This window comes from Glossina fuscipes, unplaced genomic scaffold (genome assembly GCF_014805625.2).
Source record: "Glossina fuscipes isolate IAEA_lab_2018 unplaced genomic scaffold, Yale_Gfus_2 1, whole genome shotgun sequence".
NCBI classification, from domain to species: Eukaryota; Metazoa; Arthropoda; class Insecta; order Diptera; family Glossinidae; genus Glossina; species Glossina fuscipes.
Genome location: NW_023998415.1, coordinates 12726419 through 12739333, shown reverse-complemented (window position 1 = coordinate 12739333; position 12915 = coordinate 12726419). Strand labels below are relative to the sequence as shown.

At 31.3% G+C, this 12915-nt stretch overlaps 1 protein-coding gene across 1 annotated transcript in view; it reads right to left on the bottom strand.

The window, feature by feature from the left end:
• The window catches only part of LOC119631390 (Ig-like and fibronectin type-III domain-containing protein 2), a 117408-nt gene that overhangs the window by 29394 nt on the left and 75099 nt on the right, over nt 1–12915 (bottom strand). The gene's annotated exons all lie outside the window — the stretch shown is intronic.

Here is a 12915-nt window from a genome sequence, read left to right as displayed (position 1 = left end):
AATAAGCAAAATATTGTTGTTCATTACACTTGTAAATAAAATCAATCAAAATCTTCAAAGTAATCTTTTAATTTTGTTTTTCGGCTTTGCAAATGTAATTCTGAATTAGTTTCGTTATTAACAAAAAAAAATATTGGTGCAAAGAAGCTTGCATAAACAGTTACTACAAAGTTTAGCAAATCTTTTTGTAATTAAATAAATGATCTATAACCCCTACACGATACACGGTGATAGCACAGTCGCAGTTTAGTGCAATCATAGATAAAAGTGGAAAATGCTCTAAATTACAATATGTTGGTCGCTTTTCTGTATCAATTTGAAGCCCCAACTTCAGTTATCCTAAATTTCATATTCAAATATTCAACAAAATTCGAGCATATTTTTATACATTTTAAAGGAATTTAATTAAGCTAAATATGTGCGATTCTGATAGTTACGTTCCGCTATTTTTTTGGTTATACCATTCTGCCCTCCCGGTAGAAATTGTGGACCGTCTTGGCAAAAAACTGAAACAAGTTCTCGTCAGAGGACTCCTTTCAAATCAGCCACGCACTATGCAGATGCCCATGGGAGAGCGAAACAAATGGAAGTTAGAGAAGGAAGGTCTACGAATGCATGAAAACTTCCCAGTTGTACTCTTTCAATATTTGGCGAGTCATTAAAAATACGTGTGATCTGGCATTAAACGAACGGTTAATAACGCCGTTTGCTGGGTAAGATTCTCTGCCGTGGCGATATCATTCGTTTTTTTAACGAATTTATGAATGTAAATGTTCAAAATGTCAGAGCCGAAAAATATCGATTAGAACTTAAAAGTGAAGAGTGAAGTGAGTTGTGAGACAATTAATAAAAACTTAAATTTGCTTATGGGTACCTATAGGTATTTTCTGTACCGAACGCGGACAGGTCATCTTAGTTTACTTATTGTGTTGATTAGTTGGGAAATTCATAGTCTTAGCGCGCGTGCGCGTGCGCATTGCAATCATACTCTTGGAAATTAGAGTAAGACTAAAATATTTGAGGTGGTGTGCAAGATATATTATAAAGATATTGAAAGCTTCGAGCCCGTAATTTAGAGCACTCTGCAATTTCGATGTGGCTTTTTTTCGATTAAATCCAATTTTATTATATGCGTACCCTTTTTATACATAGGTATAATAAAAACTCGATAAAAGTCTTGTATTTCAAAGGTAATCGATAATCGATAATACTACACGTGATTTGTACTGCTTGAGAGGTTAGTACAGAAAAATTAGTAGTTACCCGTAAAATCTTTCACGTCTACAGATTCCGGACATAATTTTTAAGTATTAGCTTTCGTTATGTGTTATGAATTGTCGGATGCAACGAAAATCACCAACTTCTTTGTGGATTTATTTGAAAGACCGTGCTCATTCTCCAAAAGTACATTAATTAAGTACTTTGTTAAATTTTCTAATTTTTCGAAATCTCAGAAGACGAAAAATTAAAATATTGTCTAACCTGAACTCCTCTAATTATCCTGGCACCGATAACCGCGCTGACAAACATTTTCAATAAATGTTTACGGACTGGATATTTTACTTGAACCTGGAAATCTTGTTTCGTCATCGCTCTTCACAAAATAGGCTACGAAATGATTACAAAGATTACAGAGGAATAGCGACACTATACGCATAAGCTATTTAAGTCATTGGGAATTAGAAGCCTAATCGAATTTTTGAAAAACTTGCATAAATAACAAATGAGAACCCACTACAAAAGAAACTGATTAAATTACGAAAAAAATTCATTTTAAACTGTCACTTATCTGGCAACATTCTTAGAAATTGACTTTATGTAAGCCTTAGCGCATAACCTATTTTATTTAATTTTATAGATTTTCCTCACTTTATTGTATGCATTTATAATGATATAGAATTAAGTACATATGTAATATTTTTTATATAAGTATATAAGTAGTGCGTGTTAATTTACTTTTTCTATAATAAAACCAAACTTCAACTTCTTTTCAAAAGATTTGATTTTTAAAACCCATAATGGTTTGAATCCAAATTTTCGAGAAATGTTTAGAAAGTTCGAAGAAGTGAATTTATACCGCATTTGTAGAAGAAAAATAAGTCTAATAAGTTTTTGCATCGCCCATTAAATACTTTTGATAGGTAAAAAATAATAGCAAGTAATGCTACTAGTTAACATTTAACAATTGCATGGTCCTGTTTAGAACTTGCAAATCTGTGGCTGAATATGAAAAACGTAAATGTTTTTTTAATGCATTATACCAATAGAAATAGTCTCAATACGATCTAACTGGTAATAGCATAAAAACAGGATGGAATGATAATAACGCTGGCCCAAATTGGTAAAGGCTTACATTGATATCGAATTATAAAAAAAAAAAAGAAAATGTAATCTGAATGAGATAGCACCCGTAAGTGTAAGTCTTATTTACATGGCCTCTCAAATAGTGTCACGTAACTGTCAGGCATATATGCATCAACATGCGCCTGTAAACACAAAAATGTCCTGGCATAGTAATTGCAAATAATTTATAGGATTTTGCAGCCGCTATATAAATAAAAAACAAGTCGAAAATATAGTGAAATTAAACTATTGCGGAAAAATTCTTGGAAAAATACTATAAAATGAGTATTTTTATGCTTTGGCATATAGCGCCGGAGACTATGACAGCTATCGTACTGAATAACATCAGACTGTGAAAAGCATATGTATTGTGAACAAGACACAAAACAGCAGAGAGATAGAGCGCGTCTTCTTCCTTCTGCTGTTCTCCGTCCTTCACCTCGTGATAATTTGTTATTGTTGTCGTTGTTGTTGGTTTTGTTGCATCAACTGTATTATCATTCTCAAACGAAATAAAAATGCCAATGAAAGAAACTTCCATTTGCACTTGTCGGCGACTGCATTGTATACATACACGCGCTCTGACAACACTTTTTCTTCTTACATATATACACTTCAAGAAACAACAAAGCGTAAATGTAAAGTATCATGCAATATTGATGTAAAAAGAAAATGCATTTGACGACAAACACATACATTCTGCCAAGGATTGCAAAAGTGTGAAAGCAATAAGTGAACGGAAAAGAAAGGTAAAGGTAGAAAAAATAAAGAAGGAATAAATCCTTGATAACGTCACTTATAGGGTATCAACAAGAATTTTTTGCAAACAAATAAAAAATGTGTACAGTAATTGTGCCAACGTTAGTTTATTCGATGTATACTAACTGCCATTTAAAATTGCTGTTATTATGCAACGAATTCCAAGCACACGTTATACAAATCGCATATTTTTTTTCTCTTAATTGCAAACTGAACAACAAGTTGAATTAAATTCTCTAATAATTTCATTTAATAAATTTCATTCTATATATATATATATATATATATATATATTCCATATATACATATATATATGAACTGATCCTGTAGAGATCAGTTGAAAAGCTGAACTCTTTGTTTTCCTTCTCGCATATTCAAGGCTGAATGCCGCCAAATTGCCGCAGATTATAATGATAAGTAAAAATACGTGTATATTTTGCGTGAAATGAAAAGTTACAAAACAGTCTCAAAATTGTAATAACTTCATGCTTCGTCGGTGTTTTTAAAAAAAAACGTCAACTTTTGTTTACTAGCTTGAAAATACAAATGCAAGAAGAAAGAAATAAATAAATTTAAATAATTCAATTTGCAAATACCACAACGCATTAAATTCAAATTCCAAACTTATGACTATAATCAAATGTAAAACAGAAGCTGTATCCTTTATACAAAAAAAAAAAAAAAAAAAAGGAATACATTCCATGTAAACAAAAATAGTATTGAATAAAAGAAAATTAACTAGCACTGCTTACGATGCGTTTTCCCAATATAAGGCGTAAAATCTATTAAAAACCTTTCTTTTTTTCTTTTTTCCTTTTTTTTTTTTTTTTTGAATTTAAACAAATTACAAATACACCTACACAGTAATTGTTAGGTAAACATGAAAAATTTTCAAATGTGTTACGAATTCATTGACTGAGTCGCGAAACCAAATAAAACAACGGCATTAGTGTAATAAGATTGCATTTAAGTCTATGTTTCGGATTAACAGTTATATCCATTGCTGTTGACCTTGATGTGCTAGAACAAAAAAAAAAAGAAAAAAAATAAAGCAAAGTCACTAACAGCTGCAGACACAAGCAGAAGAAAAGAAAATAAAAATAATATAACATAAAAATCAACAAGAGGTAAAAAGAAATATATGCGAAACCAGTTTGTGCCACGAGCATAGCAATCTTTGCAAGTGCTCGAGCAGAAAAGCAGATGTACCAGTAGTGGCAGCAGCAGCAGCGGCAGTTGCTTTATTTTCTTACAAATATCAACTGGCAGCGAACAAGTTGAATGAAAACATTTTGCAAAAGTCAACATAAATCGTTTAATGCTACTCAAGTGACAAATTTGATTAAAATTCGTACAAGTAATAACAACAGTTACACGGCAATATAAATCGGGGAAAACATTCTTAGAGAATGTATTTTTACTTTATATATTCGTACTCACGTCACTTGTGACACAGATGCAAATTTAAATCCAAAACGACTTGTGAAGAACATAGGTTTTATTATACCATATTTAAATCCATGTGCCATGGCGCCGCAGACATTATTTTATCCAATGACGAACTCTATTGAAAATCGGAATTGGCATCGGATCATTTATCATGGAATATGGCATTTTGATTTCTGGTATATCTTATCAAGTGGTAAACAGTATTTAACGGTGGATCGTGTCTAACTACAATATTTTAGCTTTACATTATCTTAGAAATGAAAGGCGAATTCAATAGGAAATTCTACTGATTTAGAGATAAAAGCTCTACCGTTGTTTCATTTTCGACTACACATTTGATCACATTTCCTATACACGTCACATATACAAATATATATAACTATATATAAATTACTGGGTCCTACGATAAATGTAAGAAAAGAAAACAATTTCTTCCGTCAAATTTTAGACTTTTGTCAACGCGCTCCCAAAAGAATAGTTGTGAAGAAAAGCCTTTCTGAGAAGTTATAATCTATTCACTTATTATTTAAAAAGGTCGCCAATGACGGTATTTATGCTTATGTGGAAGCGTTTTCAACCAAAAAAAACACCTTTGCATGCCTTCATGTGGATGATCGTTAGATGGACATAAGAATGAGCGCGTTTCGAAAGAAGTCAGTGATTCTGTCAAGAAATTAAAACTTTGCAATGACAATTTTGTTGTTAATTATAAGTTTAGCTATCAAATTCAAGAGTAACATTTTCGATTCTATCTCTAACAGATGTAGTAAAAGCAGCACCTCATAAAAAAAAATTTTTCGTTGAAAAACAATGAAGAAAAATATTTCAACATTTGGTCATAGTATTACAGATTAATTGTAAAAATTATTCCAAAAAAATTTATTATAATAAAAAGCGCGCCTATAACACTTTGCAAAATTTTAAACGCCTTTTGTCGAAAACACGATTATCGCCAAGCGTATGCAGCACAACTCAAGCACGTAAGAGATTGTTGAAGGGATAGTTTGAACATTATTTACTAATAAAAGATTTCCCTTTTTATCCGCTATAACGGTACAAGAGCACATTAAGTTTGTGCGATTGTGGGCAACATCTAGCAGGAATTGTGATAGACCTATCTTTTATTATACGGATCGATTCAGAAGTTATTATATACTAGTCCATCTGTCCGTCTTGTTTTCTTGTTTTCAATTTTTGAAATATTTTAATGACATAATGTACACCGACTTGTTTTGGGGCAAGGACGAAGGTCATCGAAAATGGCACGGATCTTATCGCCTTTTCGACCACTTCTCATATAGCACCTTATTTTGAGAAGACATAATATGAATAACCTTATTGAGCGTAGTGTCCTTACTCATTTTGGTTATAAATGGAAACTATTTTTTCAAATACTCGCACAAAAATCAATAGAAGAGAAGAATCACAAAAATTATAAATTATATAAAATAATATTAGAGACTACGTAATTAGAACAATTTTTATCGATCTTAAATTCGTCTATCATAATAGAGAAGATCTAGATAAGACTAACAACTAAAAGGCCAAAGCACAAATAAATAATTTCACTTACATTCCAAACAAAGATCGACCGGTTTCTTCGGGCTAGATAAGCTTGATGTTAAACACAGACTCAGAAACTAATATGAAACTGAATTGTTCGAATATTAAAATAATCCGGGAAACCAATAAATTCAAGGTTACGAACACTTTTATTTTTGGTATTACTCTCAAGAAGATATTACTCTGCAATAGAAAACATACGAGATAAATTTCATTAAAAAAAAGAAAAAAATCTATCAACAATACAATTTCCAATGGTCAGAGCACGAATCATTTCAGTGCTTCGCGAAAACGTTTTGTGTCAATCGCTGCGAGAAACACGAAACTTTATGTTGCACAACAAACCTAATAAAACCTTACAAAAGTGCACGAATTACTAAGGTGAAAGAGAAAATTTCGTTGAAATGAAACAACATTCAACAAATAAAATTATTCCACTCAGCGAACTAATGCAAACACATCCTTATCAGCAATTATCAGCCTCACTTCCCTGCTCATCATTCTGAACCATCTCGTGATTCTCTCATAGCGGCCTAACCTATAAAAATAGTAACAAGGAATGTGCGAAGCAATCGTAAAAGGAGAACGAACTATTTGAATTTTTACCAGCAAAAAACAACTGAGCAAATACCTTTACAAGTAATAACGTTTTCCTTTACAGTATAGTAACGAATGAGAAACTTCAAGAGAAGATAGAGTTGCAGTAATAACCGAAAAAGGTGTACATCATAAACTACTGGTTATGTGAATAACTCCATAATTGAAAAAATGAAATTGAATCAAATGAAAATGAAAATGAAAAGAGAAATTTTGTCGTTGATATATTAAAGCAAACGATTTTATATGAAATCGTGATTTTAGTGACGGACTTTGTATTTGAGTCTGCAATGTTTTATATTTTTGAGATTAACGTTTTGACTTTTTCAAATATCGTAATAGCCCGTCTTATTTTTCCACCACCAATATCTACCGACCATCCACTCTACACATTTTTTTAACAAAGATCTCTTCAAAAATCTCCAATTCATTGGTTGCCAACGAGTTAAATTCCCATGACATATATGTCTATATTAAGACGAATCGATTTGATTAAAAGTCAAATCTTCATATGCGGGTTGCAGATTTTCTTTTAAATAGATTTTTTATAAATAGTTTTTTTTTTTTTTTGCTTAGATTTTCGCAAAGAAAAAGAATTAAGAAGTTCGTAGGGATATTTACATTAGATAAGTTTTATGAAAATAAACTTCCTTGATGAACTTAAGTGAGAAAGAAACATGAAGGATGAATCTACGCTTCTATTGCGATTAACGTGTTTATCTATTGAAAGTAATAAACGAAATCACTGAAATACACGAAAGAACAAATATATATTTTTACAGTAACATGACATCACATGATGTAATAATTCATGTATTTTTTTTTTTGTTTAATTTCATAATATTTAATGAGCATCATACCACTAAATTATCTAAATTATCTAAATCGATTTAAAGAAGATAAGAATGCTACCACCAGCTAAGGGGAGAAGACAACTTAAGATATTCATCGAACATCGTTCTTTAATCCTCAAATTTTCCAGACAATTCTACGACGGTTTTTGTCTTCAGAAAACAGCCAAGACTCGGCCAGCATAATCTTCTCGATGGATCCTACATTGTTTCTGCCGCTCTGCCAAAAATACCGGCGCATTTTCTATGATGACATCGTTCGCATACTCAACTTCGCATACATACTTCGATGCTGATCAAAATCAAAAAGAAATACTTCGATGCATATAAATTATGTATATAAACAAATTTTTAAGAATTTTTCACAATTATTTAGGCATTACAGTTAAGTGAAACAATAAAATATGAAATGTTTTTTAAGCTCGAAGAAAAAGAGGCGATCACAATTCGCATTCATTGCAAAATAAACAGCTGGCAAAATATATTAAGGCGTTAATTTACCTAAGCAAGTCTTATAAGTGTCAATGGATCATCTACAGGCCGATTAAAAACAATCGAATATTAATGGGTTAAATGGAAAGATCAAGGAACAATTTATGATTGTGGAAAGAAATCAGTCGGGGAATAATTTATTATCACATCTTGATAAAGCTTCTTCTCATCGTCAGTCTTTATCAGCGGCATCTGCCTAATAGCGCTATTCAAAATAATAAATTGTTGTATAAGAGAATGTTATTTCCCCGGCTACTGGAAGGTTATAATGTAATAAATAAGCCTGATAAGCATCGAGCCTAGTTATTGCCCTATGAACCAATTAGTTTGCTATCATCCTTGATTTCGCAAGACCATACATAATACGTCGCACCCACTCACTACATATAATAAGCTAATTAAAAGTCTGTTCAATTGTATGACAATCTACGAGAAAGGTTTTGTTCAATTTTTAAATTCACTTCAACTACGTACGGCGTGAAGAATTGATTCACAAAACGATTAACACTCGCTTTTCTACATTTGCCATAAAAATTATTGAAAATTTTCTAAATCATAGATTGCACGAGATTTAGACATTGTTTTAGGGCCTAAACTTAACTGCAACTAACCCATGAGACATAGAGCTAAGAAAGTAGACGAAAATGCGAATTAAATAAATCTGAAAAAAGTATTGGTATCCAAAGCTATTTTTGATTGTTCTACCCAACTGCCATTTGGAGCGACGATACATTCTTGTAATTTTGGAAAATTTCAAATTTTCCAAAACAAATCGTTCTACTTTTCGACGAAACTTAATTAACAATATCGGGTTGGCTTAAAAACAAATTAATAAACTTACATAATATTATATATAACACATAATAATGCACTCTCCGTTTATGAGAACATTAGCCGACTGATAGTCCATTGAAATTACAACAATAAAGACTTCTTGCTGCTCTTTAAAACGTTTTGATAAATTCTTGCTTCAATTTATTTATATCATTATTTTGAAATTTCTGTATATTACCTAATGTAAATTTTTAAATCGCAACAAATCCATGGAACCTGAACTTTTTAACGTATATAAAATGCATATAAATGTATATAAATAGTAACAATGACTATGATAACAATAAAAAAAATAATTGAACTTGAAACAAATTTGTAAAATGAACAAGAAAGAAAGTTGTATATTCGACTATGGCCGAATCTTTTATACCCCAAACATCTTATTCAAAAAGCAAAAAAAAACAAAAAAAAAAAAAAAACTGAAAGTATAACGAAAACAATTACAATTCGATAATCTGTAATATTAGATGAGCGGAGCGGAGTTTTTTTCCCAGTGCTCTATAAATAGCATAGAATTACTTGTAGAGCATACGTGGAAACTTTTATTGTTCCAAGTTTTGCACTTAAAGTGAATAACGAGAAAAAACCCAACTTTTTATGTCATCGAGGTAATCGAGGTGTTCTCAGTTTATGTTACATCATAGATGTGAAGTTGGACAGAGTTGACCATTCTTTTGAAATATCAATCTAGGTGCAAGCACTTGCAATGTTTTTGCTGCATTTCAAGCCGATACCTTCATTTTTGCAACCGGCAAATTATTTACAACAAACAGAAACATATAAATTGACATATTTATTTATTCACTAAATAATTGAATTTTGAAGTTAAGATAAAATTTTGAAAAAGTTCGCGAAACTTTGTTGGCTTATGAAGAAATTCATTGTGTTTATTGTGATCAATCAAATCAGCAGCATACACACAGCTTGCGCGTTTCCGTTCTAGACAATTTAATGTTAAAAAACCACCTTGCTATCACCGCTAATCAACTTGTTAATTTTCTTTCAAGTGAGGAAGACTTATGCTGATTTCATCTTATCACATTCCCGCGAAATTAAATGTTGCCCACAAAACCATTTCAATGCTGTAGAACTGTGAATACCGTTGATAATTTAAATGTTTCAGTGTAACGTGATCAACAGAACAACGAAGTCTTCATGTCTACTTTTTCATGAAATTGTTCATAGGTTGTACTTTTACAGGGAATAATAATTTTGCATGATTTGGAAAAGTGAGAAATTGGCTCATATTACCGAAACTTTTCATTTTATGTAAATATTAACAAAACAAAGTAAATCGCATGATTTTCCATAGTAAAATATTATTTAAAATGATCAACACATACAGTCAAATGGCAGTAATTGCGTAAAATTGAGCATTGAGGGTACGTGCTATGGGTATTATGTACAAAGAATATGCATGCGCTTCAGAGGTAACAGCCAGACAAGTCGAGGTTATATAATGTAAGATTAACAAGATAATGAAAATTTCTATTCTTTTATGTTTTTTTTTTTTGTGTTACAATGGTTTTAGTATTGGCCCTGTGAGTCCTAAAGAACCGTCCAGTAACCGAAGCCTTTTGTTTTGTTTTTTTGCTTATAACTTAATATAAAATATATAAATACTATTCACTGTCTATGGTTTCATCGATTGGCAAAACTGATCTTGTCCCCCGTTGGTTGACACAAATTACGACAATATCGATCAGCTCACTATGTGGTGCGCTGTTAAAATTGAGCGCCATCGCGAAAAAGCAAACTTTCGTTTCGACGCATAAGATCCTCTTCCTCTAAAAAGAACGTTCAGAAAATTGGATTCGAACAAATTGATGATTTTGAATGACATTACTACTCATGGCACATCATCATGGAAGTGTAGAATTTTCGCTTCAAATGGTAGCTATTGAAAATTCATTTAATCTACTTCATGTGTACTTTTCAACCTCTTTCGTATAAACATAAATAAAAAATTAGCATTCCTTTAGCCAACTCCTAAATTAAAGTAAATGATACGTGTTACTACAATGCTTGATATAATAATTTGGTTTGTCCTCTCGCATATCATAAACAGTATAACTTGTTGATCAATTCTCAGTAGATCTAAATATATTCCTTAACTGCGCCAATTGTTGAAAATTACTCAATCAAAAACTTTTCAACATAGTCGTGAATTCCTATAGAAGTGAACCAAAAGGTTATGAAGTGAAAAAAACGAAATTTTCACTACATTGTATCAAGACAATTATTTGTGTACAAGCCCAAGGAATCTAAAGTGTAACAAGGGCATCTTGTCGCCCTGCGTAATTAAAGATGCTTAAGAAAGCACTTTTGCTTTTTTTTTTTTTTGTTAATGATTAAATCCATTTCTCAATGGGATGAATGTCGCGTACACGTTGGATTGGTGTACATGACTTCGGCCTAAACCGAAGATAAATTCTTTAATAGTTTTTTCATACACGGAATAGTTTTATAAGTCCTAGCTAACATTTGAACAATAAAATTACATGTCGTATACGTAACATAATTAATATCCAAGTTTTTTCTTCATTCGGTTCCAGCATAGAGTTCACTTCAATGAACGCACAAACAGAGTTTATTCTTTATGCTTTATAATTGGTTGCGTAAATGTGTGTTTTATATATTACAATATATGCACATTTGCATACATATATATCATAAAATTTCCTTCTTGCCGCCACATAGTGCAAAGAGATCGTAAATAAAAAGTTTACAATTTTTGCATTGCTTTTTATTGTTATTATGCTTTAGCAACATAATTCATTTCCCCGTTTTATAATCATTTATACAAATTTATTGTTATACTTTTGTTGTTATTACAATTGTTTATACTACATAAATATGTATGTATTTCTTTAAAAAATGTAAAAATTATTAAATCGAAACTTAGTCCACACAGTTATAAAATAATTTACTGCAGAAGCATCATTTTACTGTAAAGGATTTGTTAATAAAATCTGCATAAATATTATTTAATATGAAAATTAAAGAAAATGACTACAAAAGGCTACAGAAAACTGTAAACGTTGTTTCTTATTTGAAATAAAATAGATATCGATATGTCGAACTGGCCGACACTCGTGCATTTCGTCATTTTCCAAGCATTAAATATAAGCTGTTATAGCCAGTTAAACGTAACAATAGTGAAAAATCATTAAAATCTTTCCTCTTCTTCTTCTTCTTCTTCTTCTTTTTAATGATGAAAATCAAGCACACGCTTGTCATCCATCATAAAGTATCAGATATCTTGTGTAAAAGGAAAATATTTGTTTAAAGCGTAACACTTTAACTAAATATAATTTGAACAATTATTGTGTGTAAATTTAAATTTTTTTTAATTTTTTCTGTTTCTTATATATATAAAAAAAAAAAAAAAAAAAAAAAAAAAACAAATAAAAATTTTGTATTCATATTGGGCCGAATGTTCGATGCTACCATAAATTTATGCATAATAAGTGACAAGATTATACTCAGACATACATCTGATAGTAATTCCTCATATCCTCCTGTCTTCCCTGTCACCAGGTGACAAAAATTATTCCTTTGTTTTTATTGTTCAAGCTTACAAAATTATGCGCACGTATACAACACGCATATGAACTCGAGATACCGGTCAATACAGAATCGCCCTCTAAATCGACTTAAGCTTGCCTATGCATCCATCTTTTCGGCTGTTCATATGATTTAGATAGAATATTTGGGATATTTTAATGAAATTGAATACATCGACGTGTTTTGGCACAACGACGAACGCTATTGAAAATGGCATGGATCGAATTGCTTTTCCGGTCGTTTCCCATATAACGCGTTACTATGAAAACTGTATACAGTGTAGTCATCGCACGCACGTACAAAAATGCTTAACACGATTTTAAAAACGCTTCTAAACCGATTAGTGCAATGAAATGTGAAATCGATATAACAAAAAGTAGGTCTATCTCTTCTCCTTCCGGATGTTAAATATATCTGCCCGATCTTAATATTTCTTTGCCACAAACCATGTACGATCCAT